Raw genomic sequence first — 13108 nt, 5'->3', positions numbered from 1 at the left:
TCCGCCTTTTCATGTATACTTGAACAGACAGATCACTGTAACTCGATTAGAACTGTGCAAGTAAACACACCCCGAATGTTTCCGAAGATCTTTGACCTTCTGATTGGAAGATAATTCAACATTAGTTAGAAGAGCACCAGCTGGAGGTGACCTTATTTGACTGAGAGCACAGTGACGCATTGATTCTGAGGAGGCTGCAGTCGCTCGCAACCTGCTATCTTGCCTTTCAAACTTTTGAGGTTTTGAGACATCTGTCTCTGTGTTCTTTGACTTGTATGTTGTGCTTTCACTTTATTTATTTTCAAGTAATTATTCCCAAGTCCTGCAGCAGACTGATTTGGCACTTGCATGTAATTTGTGATGTAGCTTTTCAGCCCCTTCTAGTTTCCTGTTAACATGCATTGACAGCATCGCAGCCGCCACGGCACAAGATGGATGGGGGAGTCCGCTTGTGACATCTTAAACATGTTACTTTTGAATGTCTGTTTATTTGAATTCTTGAGAGTTGTGATCACATTTAAGTAATTCTCTCTTAGATTCACTCGAGCAAGTACTGTGGAAAACCGAGAAACCACTGCGAAATGAAATGTAGTTTTATGTAGAACATTGGTTTATTTAAGTCAGACCTTTGAGTGTGGATGTAATATGGCACTTTTATTTATTTTTATTGTGCATAGTAGTAACTGATGAATTTGCACTTTAAATGGCAGAACATTGTGTTTTAAATTCTCCTTGTGCAATTGCCACCCATTATTATAAGCCTGTAGTCTTACAGAGTGAATACTTTTTACTCTTGGATGTCATACTCCTGTTTTCATATACCATAAAAACAGTGGTAGTCTGGGCAAAGCATTGGGCTGGAGTAAATGTACTTTAAAGCGTATTAAACATTGCAAGATTTAACATGAGACCATCGTGTTCAAAGTTTTGCAGTCCAATTTTCTCGTGTCATGATCATGTAACTTTGAACCCTGCATAACTTTTGCACAATATGCAGATTGACACCAGAAAGACATTATGCTGGTAACACAAAACCAGACATTAATAGGCCTAGAATTGTAGTCTCACCACTGCAATTTTACAGGTCAAATAACACATTTCAGAACGCGAGATGTGCTTTAAAAAAATACAAGCTTCACATTTCTGAAAATCCCAATTTTAAATTATTACTCCCAAATGTGGTAGGTAAAGGCCTTGAGGTATTCAGGTGATCGATCAGCTCTAGCGTCAGTGGCTGTTCTCGCTCTTAAACACTGCCATCAGAAGGAAGGACAGCAGAGGCAGTTTGTCTGCAGGGGTGTATGAGACGGTTCGCTTCTCTCTGTGAACCCAGGTCTCTTACGGTCACATCTCAGATCAAGACCCCATCCAGGCAAGGACACAGCTTTGTATATCTGCGTTCAGTTCTGGCCAACCAAGTCTAAAGATTTTGTTACTGTAAGCAAGACAGAATGGAAAAAATAAAGTGCCCACTCCTAATGCCCTTGGCATCTAGTCCGGGAAGACTTGAGTAAGCATGCCCAGGGTTCTGTCCCCATTTCCACACCTCTATAGACTGATTTTATCTGCTTACATTTAACAGAGCTTGTCGTTTGCATTGCAATATTCCTTTTCTATTTTCTAGTTTCCTGTGCATTCGTGGTATGCAAACTGGCAGCGTATGTGAAGAGGGTATTTTCCACTCAGACCTCCCTTTGACGTCTAAACTCCCAGATCTGACCACTAAGGGTTCTCGCGGATTCCAAACAGGCACTGCGGAGCACAAAGCATGTGCTAAACAGCCCGAGTTGCTGTGTAAAAATTCCTTGTGTAATGTCAACAAACCCCCGCATAACAAGATCTCACCTCACCGACGTTATCACATCGGCTGATTTGCTTATACTTGTGAGGAGAAATGACAGTATGCTTGTGTAATTTTGCTGGCAGAACAGAACGAGTATGTTTAAAAATTCCACTTATCAATGCGTAAACGAAAAGCCCTGAATAACGTCAGCGTTACATATGTTAAAGCATATTTCAAATCCTACCTCTTGGGATTTGGAAATGACACCACTGGGGCGCATTATAGGTTAATATGGGAAAGTGAGGTTGGTTATAAATGGTGAATATTATTCCCAAGAGCCTTAATGGCTCTTAAGACCTTTCCTCATGACCCTGCTCGGAGAGAAAAACAAACCTTGAGCGTTTCCCAACTTCATTCCGACCCCACATCCAGCCCCCTACACAAACACCAGACATATGCTTTCTCCCTCACACTTCCATGAATCTTTGAACCTGTTGTATATTCAAATCATAGATCTAAATCTCCATTATTTGTATAAAAATTGCTTAAATTATGATTGATTATGCACTTTTTTTTCCAATTTTGTGGAATCAGTTACACTTTAACTTCTCTTCCAGCTCATTTTCCATGACTTATAAGCCAAGCACACACTGCAAGACCTGTCAGGCTTTCATTTTTTTAAGTCTGCAACTATTTTGCGACAAAAAGCTCCAGACTGAAGCCAACTTGCAGCATGTGCCCATCGCGTATTCTCTTGCTGCAACTAGTCACAGTTGCTACTTATTAATATATTTTTACTCTAAAGAAAAAGTCATACTTGTTTGGGATGACATGAGGGTGAGTAAATTATGACCGTTTTCATTTTGGGTGAACTATCCGTTTAACTCTCAAATAAAGAATGAATTTAAAGACCATAAATATAGTTGAAGAGGCTCCTGTCTTTTAATTAAGGGGTTTTAAAACGTTTTGATGCCAGTGACCCAAATTCCTAAAATATAACGACTGCTATTTTCATGTATGACCCATTAACTATGTGTGAAAAATATTAAGTGTGATATAATAAAGACAACGTTATTTCCTAAATTATAGGAATTAGATAATTCAATCTTTAGAAATCAAAATGAAACTAATATTATCATAGCAAATGTTTTAATGATTTTTCTAAACTTGTTTATTGCCTTTTATATATTTTTTTGTTAATATAATTCAATTGAATGATTCAATCTTTAGAAATCAGTAGTATAATCAAATAGTTTTTTTTATTATTGTGTTAAAGATGCAATTAATGGTAACACTTTATTTTGATGGTCATTCTACTAAGTTACTATACACTGTAAAAAAATTCTAACCCTCCCAAATCAAAAATTTCAAGTGACCGATAACATCTAAATTTTTCAATTGGCCCAAGTGAAATTCTTGTTGCAATAGTCTGTTAACATTGGCTCAATGAGAAATAATACGTCAGACTAATTGAAAAATGTAGATGTTATCGGTCACTTGAAATTTTTTACTTGGGGATGTAATATTTTTTACAGTGTAAGTAACTTTGCAACTATATCAAATTATTCTACTAACCCAAACCCTAACACATAACCCGAACCTTACTAATACTTTAATGAGAGTTAGTTGACGTAGTTGCAAAGTTACTTATAGTTAGTATAAAGTATAAAGTGGACAATCAAAATAGGGTTACCTAATTAATATCTCAAGTTAGATTCTCTAACTAGTTATCTTAAATTATCTCTAGTTATCTTTGACATTTAAAATGTAAAAAAAATTTTTTAATTCAAATTCCTCATGCCCCGTTTTCTCATCATACAACACACTGTGGCTCAAATCTTGTAAATTACATGTCACAATCATTCGCGCAGATGTGGCTTCTGTCTGTTACTGATTTCCCTATCTGTTTCTCTTTTTCCTTTCTTTGTTTACAGTGACACATAAAGCGTCATCAGGGTGATTACATCTGACAGCACTCCAATACACACACACACCGGCCAGCCAATCACACGGACACAAAAACATATCATCTCATTCATCTTTATGCCATGCAGCACACATTTCGATTATACAAAGAGGAAAAGAATACTGTTTTAGTTTCTCGCCGCTGACAGCTTTCATAAATAGTATCAAGTCTACCGTCAGTCTAAGCAAAGCGTTGCAAACATGAGACCGTTTGATCAATTTCAAACAAACTGTTTGAAAATCGACTCTGTAACATTTGTTTCTATAAACATTGGTGCATTTAGGTTATAAATCTTAATCCGCACGTGGGCGGTTGTACCGCGCAAGACACTCGTGTCTAAACACCTTTGTCTCAGCTTCTGAAATATAGTTCAGGAAGTTTGAGTAAATAGTCCTGTCTCCCTAAGGACATGACGGTGAACGGCGTTGCGAATGTAAAATAAAACAACAGTAACAACTTATTAAAGGGATAGTTTACCCAAAACTGAAAATTCTGTCATTAATTACTCACCCTCATGCTGTTCCAAACCCGTAAGACTTTCGTTCTTCTTCAGAACACAAATTAAGATATTTTTGATGAAATCTGAGAGCTTACTGTCCCTCCATTGACAGTTACGCAACTACCAATTTGATTCTTTAAAAAGTTCATAAAGAGATCGTAAAACTAATCCATATGAATTGAGCGGTTTAGTAACATTTAGACTCAATCACTTTATATGATGAACAGATTGAAATTAGAATTTTATTCACATAAACATTCAACTCACACATCAGTTGTGGTAAACGGAAGCTCAAGCATGTTCGCTTGATGTGCGAGAACCAATGAGGTTCATTCTCATGTGTTGCGCAGCAGGTCTGAGCTTCTGCGAGAACCAATGAGGTTCATTTTCGTGTGTTGCGCAGCAGGTCTGAGTTTCTGCAAGAACCAATGAGGTTCATTTTTGTTAAAAGAGTTAAAGTGGTAGTTGCGTAGCTGTCAATGGAGGGACAGAAAGCTCTCAGATTTCTTAAAAAAAAATCTTCATTTGTGTTCCGAAGATGAACGAAATTTTCACACGTTAAAAAATAAATACGACTTCATGTTTTGTCAAACACACTTACACACGAAACTTTCGTCCGTCATTAAAAAAAATCGGATCGGATTAAATTTTCTGCGTTTTTCGGATCCGTAGCAAGCATTTTGAATGGTGTTTTCACAATTCAGAGCCACCGAATCACGAATACGAAAAAAAGCATACAAAAATTTCGGCCTCAGTGTGCAAGGACCTTTAGGGTTTGGAACGACATGAGTAAATAATGACAGAATTTTTCATTTTGGGGTGAACTATCCCTTTAAGCTTCTTTTTTTTTTTCTTGAGCTTTGAGCTGTAGCCATATGGTGTATAATCAGTCTTGTTTGACCAATAGTATTACAAGTGCAATCACTAGGCCATACAGGCGTGGGAAGACTTAGTAGTTGGTCTATCACACATTCCTTCCCCCGCCTACCTGTATTAGATGACCTCCTAAACAACTCCAATTACCCGGCCACTGACAGACAGACAGATGAGACACTGCTCCGGGGGTCTGCAGACGTCTGAACGAAAGAAACGCGTGAGGGAAGAGAAGGAATGAGGGAATGATTGAGAGAGCAGAGCTCAGACAGCGGAGGGAAGCACTGATTGACATAAGATAAATCTCTCAGCGGTTAGGATCTCTGCTAGACCATTAGCAAAGTCATCATCACACGTTGTTCTTCACCCTGTGTCCCCCAAATGTGTCCTATGCTGGTGTCTGGAGTTTCCCCAAGTGCTATTAATTGTCAACTTGTTCAGCGTAGTTACAAAATACACTGTTGATCTTGTAGCCAGGCACCACGATGTTTACCACGATGAGTTTTAGTCTTGGTGGAAACGGCTTAGAGGAGCAGTCATTAATAATATTAAACTGTATGTTTCTCATACACTATATGGGCAGACGAATGTGGGCATGTTTTATGAACATGTTTGCCAAATCTTAATTTTACACTATATAATGACATTGTAGAGAGTTGTGTGCTTCTATCTTTGTGGCAAGAGTTATTGGAGGATGCTTTTCTGTACTTTGACAATATGCCTCTACACAGGACTGGGTAACAATATTGATTTGCCTGATTTTTAAATGTATTTGTGAAGAGCTCCCCATCCTGCAAATGTCATTGCATTCTGCTGCACTGACTCAGCTGCATAGTTTGGCCACAAAAGAAATCAGGTTTTACCTTAGTTGAAAATGAGAGTTTGTAGTCTGTTTTGATTGTGATGCATGTGGTTATAAGACATTATATGACAATACATTAAATAGCAAAAGAAAAGGATTTCTATTAAAGGGATAGTTCACCCCCCCAAAAAATGCATCACTTTCACACCCTCAAGTTGTTCCAAATTTGTATGAGTTTCTTTCTTCTGTTGAATACCAAGATATTTTGAAGAATGTTGGTAATCAAACAGTTGATGGTAGCAATTGACTTCCATTGTAGGAAAAAAAATCCTATGGAAGTCAGTGGCTGGTTACCAACATTCTTTAAAATACATTATTTTGTGTTCAACAGAAGAAAGAAACTCATACAGGTTTGGAACAACTTGAGGATGAGTAAGTGATGGCAAAAAAAATATTTTTGGGTGAACTATCCCTATAATTTAATAAGCAGTGAAATGTTTGAACAGCATTCATTTGAAATATAGATTTTTGTTACATTGTAAAAGTTTTTACTGTCACTTTTGATCAGTTTAATGCATTCTGAATAAAACAAATGCATGCTTTATAAAAGTATTAATTTTGTCCAAAAAATGAACAGTAGTGTAAGCAATGGACATTATAACTGAAATAAACCCAAATCAGAATCCAGTTGAATCAAGAGCTTGTGAATCAGAAATCTGTTTTGATACCTAGTCCTAGTGCACAAAATGAGGTCCATAAAAAAATGATTAACTTAGACGTGAAAGAACTAGAATGGTATGCACAAAGCGGTGAGGTTGAAACCTTGGAACTGCATTCTAGAATTTCTTGGGTTTAAGTCATAATAAATTGAGCACCAACTGCTGTTGAGGGATCAGGAAGTGAAGCTTCGTCTGAAGATTTATTATTCTCTGAATTTATGACTTCTGTTTTCATATTTCCAGCAAAATGGCTTTCTGGTGGAATTTATTTCTCTCTGGTCAGAGGTGTAGCGGACTGTAGATCCACTAAGGTGCGACCAGCAGTAAAAGAAAGCCTCATTTAAGTCTTTGAGAAGATTAAAACAGTAAGTCCATTGTCCAGCATCTATACATGCTAGCATACCTTCACCTCTCTCAGATCTCATATAGAGTGCCAAAGCCATTCAGCACAATGGGTCCAGAGTCAGACCCACACTCACAGTCACAAGACCCGTTTGTAACTGGAGAAAATTGCTGAGTGCAAAATCATATCCCCATTGATCAATGGCACATGGTGGTTTTAGTATCAGTTTCCTGGGATGTAGAGGAAGCATTTGTACAAGATCAGTTGTTGCTCCCAGTGTACTGACACATGCAAAGACAACTCACTTGGATTAGCAGTCATCCACACTGGCAAGCCGATGTATTGGTTTCATCTGTTGTAACTTAGAGGTCTGTATCAGTGTTGACTGATTCCTTTAATTCCATTTCTTCCTAAAATATTGCATAAATAACCCTCTTTTTAACATGACTGATGCTCAAATTGTCGACCACCCTGCTGGATGATGCTGCCCCTCAGCCTGAATTTAATTTAATGTAAATAACATTTAAAAAAACCTGAGCTTTGTGAGGTAATGTGTAGATAAATGGACAGACTACCTGGTTGTATGGAACCAGTCTTTTTGTTCTGCTTAATGTATTCAGCTTGTTGGTCTTGTTTAAAATATTCTAAAGTTGAATCAGGTTCCATTTTGTTTTTAACCTGTACCTTTGATCATTGAACAAGCTTTGTTGCTTATTATATAACACTTTAGCCTATTCGATTAGATTTCAAATGGCTGATCATATCAATAAACATTCTGCAAACATTGCAGCTGCATCAGGATATGAAAGGTTATAGCTTAACTTCTTTTTTGTCTTATGTTGTAAATAGGTTTGTGGGGTCATGTGTTGGGTGAACTTGTAATGACGATAACAATGAAAGCACACAACCAGCAGCAAAGGAACACACCTGAACATATCTTGGGATTTAATTTATTCCATAAGCTTACGTTTTACTATTATTTTTGAAAAATTGGCCCCTGGTTACACGACCCTTTTTCCTGTTTATTTTGTCCAAAAAGTGAAAGAGCGAAAGAGGTCTTTGTCAGACAGCCCTTCGAGAAGTTCAACAATCAAAGAGCCTTCTCATTGGAAACAGATGACACTTTTTTCTGGCTCGCACCACAGCTTTGGAAAAAGAGACGGGGTTGAATGACCTCTTAGATGCCAGTGCAATTTCATTTAAAACAACTTCTGAAATTGTTTGCATATTCATATGAATCAGCGCTGTGGTTTGTGTTTGCAGAGTATGAACTATATGACAGCAGTTGAGTGAGACTGTTGAGTTTATGTGGTCACTGTGGTATTTTGAAGTTTATCATACATACCAGTTTGGTAAATCTTTGGAGTTCCAACTAAATGATGTGTTCACAGAGATATTGAACAGTGCTAAATTATATTAAAGCTTCTCGACCACTGGTGGGCCGCTAAGCTGCAGGAAATGTTGACTAACACTGTAATTCTAACGCTGATGTTGAGTCAAATCAGTATTCGCTTATGTGATACTGCCAGTTCAGACCTTCGTATAATACTGTAGGCCAAACTATTAAGTTTTAAATTGTTTTTGTTAACAGTAGTTATATTTGCTTTCTTTGGCCATGTCACACTATTAAAATGTTGAGATAGATACAATTTCAAAAGTGAACATTAATTTCATTATAATCTTGACTAAAATATTTTACAGGAGACAGATCACATGAGCTCCACTGACTTCACTCCTGTTGATTTATCTGAATCTCAATTAGGATGACAGTCTCAAACTTAAACAGGTTAATTTATACAAAATACAAAAATACCATAATTCCAAAGCCTAGAGCTACAGGGACTCAAACTGGTGAATCAACTGAAATGAATTGTCCGAACCAACTGATTCACTAGAATGAGTCAGACTTTCCAAATTTACATTAGAGTGACGACCGTTTAGGACAAACCGATTCACTAAAATTAATCAGACTTTCCAATATGAGAGGGAGGAATATTTCAAATGAACTGATTCACTAGAATGAATCGTACTTTCCAATGCTAGATGAGAGGGAGGACTGTTTAAGATGAACAGATTCACTTGAGTGAATCATACTTTCCAATGTTACAAATGAGAGGGAGGACTGTTTAAGATGAACAGATTCATTTAAATGAAATAGACATTCCAAGGTTAGATGAAAGAGAGGACAATTTAGGGTGAACCGATTCACTAGAATGAATCAAACTTTCCAATGCTACATATGAGAGGGAGGTGCTTTTAGGATGAACCGATTCACTAGAATGAATCAGCCTTTCTTACTCTACATACTCAGATGTTAAAAACAGCAATATAGCATTATTTGTGCTACACCACTTCTTGTTGAATTAAAAAGCTATTTACTGGAAAAGCTACAATATTATGAAAATAGGTATTGTACAGTATACTTCATTTTGGTTGCACTAAAATCTGAATCTTTCGAAACCTGTATAAGAGAGACGTGACCGGGTGGAATATTACTCCCATGCCCGCAGTTTACCCAGCTGCTTTGCATGTTTAAAACAAACTCAACATCTGCTTTTACTTCATGTTTTACTCTTAGAAAGGAGGGTGAAGGGTTGAGTGAATGGACTGACTGAATGCAACACTGTTGCTGGTTTCTTCTGGATCATATGAGCAGGATATTAGACAGGGATTTGTACATTCTAGAGTTAATTTGTGACTGGAAAAATCGGTCTATGTGATGCCTGCCGTCGCACAGCAGGAATTTATTTAGCTTTAAGACCCCAGTCGACAGAAATAAATTGTTGTTTCCCCCCTCTCTTTTCCTTTCTAAGTCATTTCTGGTGACAGTCACCTGCTGTGATGTGGTTGTCCCTCCATAGTTTGACCTTTATCCGGACTGCTGCCTTAAGTAATCGCTCCTGTGTTCACCAGCAGGCCAGGAAAAGATGAATGATTTGTTATTCCATAACCCGGCTCAGCTCTCCTCCAAACTAATTACGCACTTACCCACAGAAAACAAACAAACACAGCACTGAACTTCACTCGACTCTATTGACGGTTCCTCCTCCTTCTCTTTTCCCAAAGAGAATGTATCCCGATAAACGTTCATACCTCTCCTTAGTTCAGTGGGGTCTGCCCAGCTTCGTGACCCAGCTGTTTGGTGCTGCTCCACGCATTAATTACGAGAACTGACATTTAGTGCAGCCCTAAAAATAACCGCAATAACGCACTGGTGACGGTGATTAGGAAGTGTTGATGCCCTGCTTGACGGGTAGCAAAGAAACGTCCCTCTGTTTCCTCTAGCAGTGTAGCCATGGCAGCGCAGTGACCCTGTCCCGCAGGTGTGGATGGGTGTTTGTTTTGAAAGCACTTAGTGCTCAGTTGCCCCTCAACTCCACGTCTCACTACACCTCTGTGGAATTTCTGGCATTCTGCGCTCTTGCAGCATCATGTTTTTTTATTATTCTTTTTTTTTATTGAGAGAGGGGGTATTCTCACATTTTATTACCATCCCAGCATCTCAAAACTAAACAAAACACTTAAAGTACAAATAGGTGAGTGAGTGTCCAAAACAAGATGCTCTTTGTTGTGCAATTAGAGTGAGATCCCAAATCCAGGCACGTCTGGCATGGCCGCCGCTAAGCAGTGCGCAGTGTACGCAAAGAAACGCAAGTAGCATGCAGTTTGCGGTTGGCTGCTTCTGATGGAGATAACCTTCATAATCTGGCACTGGCGAGCTGTTGAGATGTGCTCTGTGCCTGTAGGTGTTGACTAGGTTGGACTCGTGGACCCAGCTGTGAGTCAGTGCTGCAGTGAGCAGAATGCATTGGAGATGACGCGCTTGCAGTTTAGAGTTCAGTGGCTCTGCATAACTATGTTTTTAAGAGATTTTTCGTTTTGGACAAATAATATGTTTTGCTTGTAGTTTCTTGGTTTTAGATGTATATTTGCACAGTAGAAGGACTAGGGATATTTTGATTTGTTAATTTATTAATTTAGTTTTACAAGTACATTTTTAGTTTAATTATGTGAGTTTTTATATATTAAAACTAATGTATATGATGTAAATAAATTAATAAATGGCAAAGCTGAACTTTCAGCAGCCATTACTAGCCATTTTGAAATAATTATAATTTAAAATAACAGTTTTCTATTTAAATTAATTTTAAAATGTCTTTTATTCCTGTGATGGCAATGCTGACATTTTTGCATCATTACTCCAGTTTTCGGTGTCACATGATCCTTCAGAAATCATTCTAATATGTTGATTTGCTTGTTATTATCAATGTTGAAAAGTTGTGCTGCTTAATATTCTTGAAGATAATTTTACATGATAATTGTTTTCTCCGTATTAGAAAGTTCAAAAGAACAGCTGTTCTTTTTTATTATTTTTTAGTTGTTAATTTTATTAACAACTAATACAAATAAAGTTTGAAAACTTACAATTTTATGTTTTTGAAAGAAGTCTCTTATGCTCACCAAGGCTGCATTTATTTCATCAATAAAATACAGTAAAAACAGTAAAATTGTGCAATTATTACAATTTAAAAGAACTCTTTTCTATTTGAATACATTTTAAAATGTCATTTATTACTGTGATGCAAAGCTGAATTTTCAGCATCATTACTCCAGTCTTCAGTGTCACATGATCTTTCAGAAATTATTCTAATATGTTGATTTGCTGCTCAAGAAACATTTCTTCTTCTTCTTATTATTATTATCATCAGTTGTGTTGCTTAACATTTTGTGGAAATGGCGATACTTTTTTCAGGATTCTTTGATAAGTATAAAGTTCAATGAACAGCATGTATTACATTTATTTATTACATTTATTAAAGCGTTTATTAAATAGAAACATTTTGTAACATTATTAATGTCTTCACTGTCACTTCTGATCAATTTAATTCATCCTTGATGAATAAAAGTATTAATTTCTCTCTTTTTTTTATGCTTCCACAAACGTTTGAATGGTATCATTGTTTCCACCAAAAATGTTAAGCAGAACAAAACTGTTTTCAATATTGATGATAATAATAATAATAATAATAAATGTTTCTTGAGCACCAACTGAGCATATTAGAATGATTTCTGATGGATAATGTGACACTGAAGACTGGAGTAATGATGTTGAAAATTCAACTTTGCCATAATAGAAAACAATTATTTTACAGTAAAATAGTTTTTATGTTTTTGATCCAGCAGAAGTGACTTCTTTCAAAAACATAAAAAAATGGTAATGTTTCCAAACTTTTGACAGTTACTCTTTTGTAACATTATAAATGTATTTACTGTCACTTTTTTTATCAATAGAAATGCATCCGTAATGAACAAAACTATTAATTTCTTTAAAAAATCTTACTGACCCCAAGACGGATTATTTAATTCTTTGATTGTGTTTTCTTTTATAAGCCAGTATGCTGTCATTATGAAGAAGATCCAGATTTCTTACATCATTGGGTTTGTTTACATATATTTCCTTCTCTGGTTCAATCTTCATCACTTAGCAGCTGTTGTTTTAAAAATAATAATAATACACTCAACAGCGGGGCTTGTTTCTCGGTATGCTGATTAACTTGTTATTGTCTAGTTTGTGAGGTAGTGTATGAGAAATGAGATTATACTTGTTTAGCTCATGGGTTGGACTCTCTCAAATGTCCTGTAAATCTAGGATGCTTTTGCTTTCATCACGCAGCCTAATGAGAATGCAGCAGCGGTCTAAACCACCATCATCATAGTAACAGCACATGCCAATACATGCGTCCAGGTCAAAATATCTTTGAAGTGTCCTAATGGTGTGCTTAGAGACAACCAGAGTTAGGAAAATGAAATGATACCATACAAATCAAAAAGATTAAAGGATATAAACAAGGCTGAGGAAAAGGGAGACTTGCGTGCACGTCTGAGATCTGTTTGCAATTTCAGTGATGATGAATGAAATAAAAGTTTCAGTACCTGAATTTTTAGTGCTGAATCAAAAAACAATCCATCATGTTGTGTGTCGAACGCATGTGCGTGTGACGAGGTTGAGTTTAAGGTAATTCGTTTTTAGCGTTGCATGCAAGTAGACCTCGGTCTAGAGCGCTTGGCTCGAGGGCCTGATGATACTTCCTGACCAAATGTTTAATTTCTCCCCGTTCAACC

The 13108-nt window shown here is 36.9% G+C and overlaps 1 long non-coding RNA gene across 1 annotated transcript in view; it reads right to left on the bottom strand.

The window, feature by feature from the left end:
* LOC309484314 overlaps positions 1-11799 on the bottom strand; it is a 44374-nt gene extending 32575 nt beyond the window's left edge. Inside the window, exon 1 of the long non-coding RNA XR_014200846.1 lies at positions 11411-11799. This is a non-coding gene — a long non-coding RNA (uncharacterized lncRNA). The remainder of the gene's footprint in view (positions 1-11410) is intronic.
* Between the last annotated feature and the right edge of the window lie 1309 nt (positions 11800-13108).

The sequence above is a fragment of the Leuciscus leuciscus genome (genome assembly GCF_965113295.1).
Source record: "Leuciscus leuciscus genome assembly, chromosome: 20".
In the NCBI taxonomy this organism is placed as follows: domain Eukaryota; kingdom Metazoa; phylum Chordata; class Actinopteri; order Cypriniformes; family Leuciscidae; genus Leuciscus; species Leuciscus leuciscus.
The sequence above is the reverse complement of the archived record's forward strand: the minus strand, read 5'-3'. Positions and strand labels throughout refer to the sequence as shown.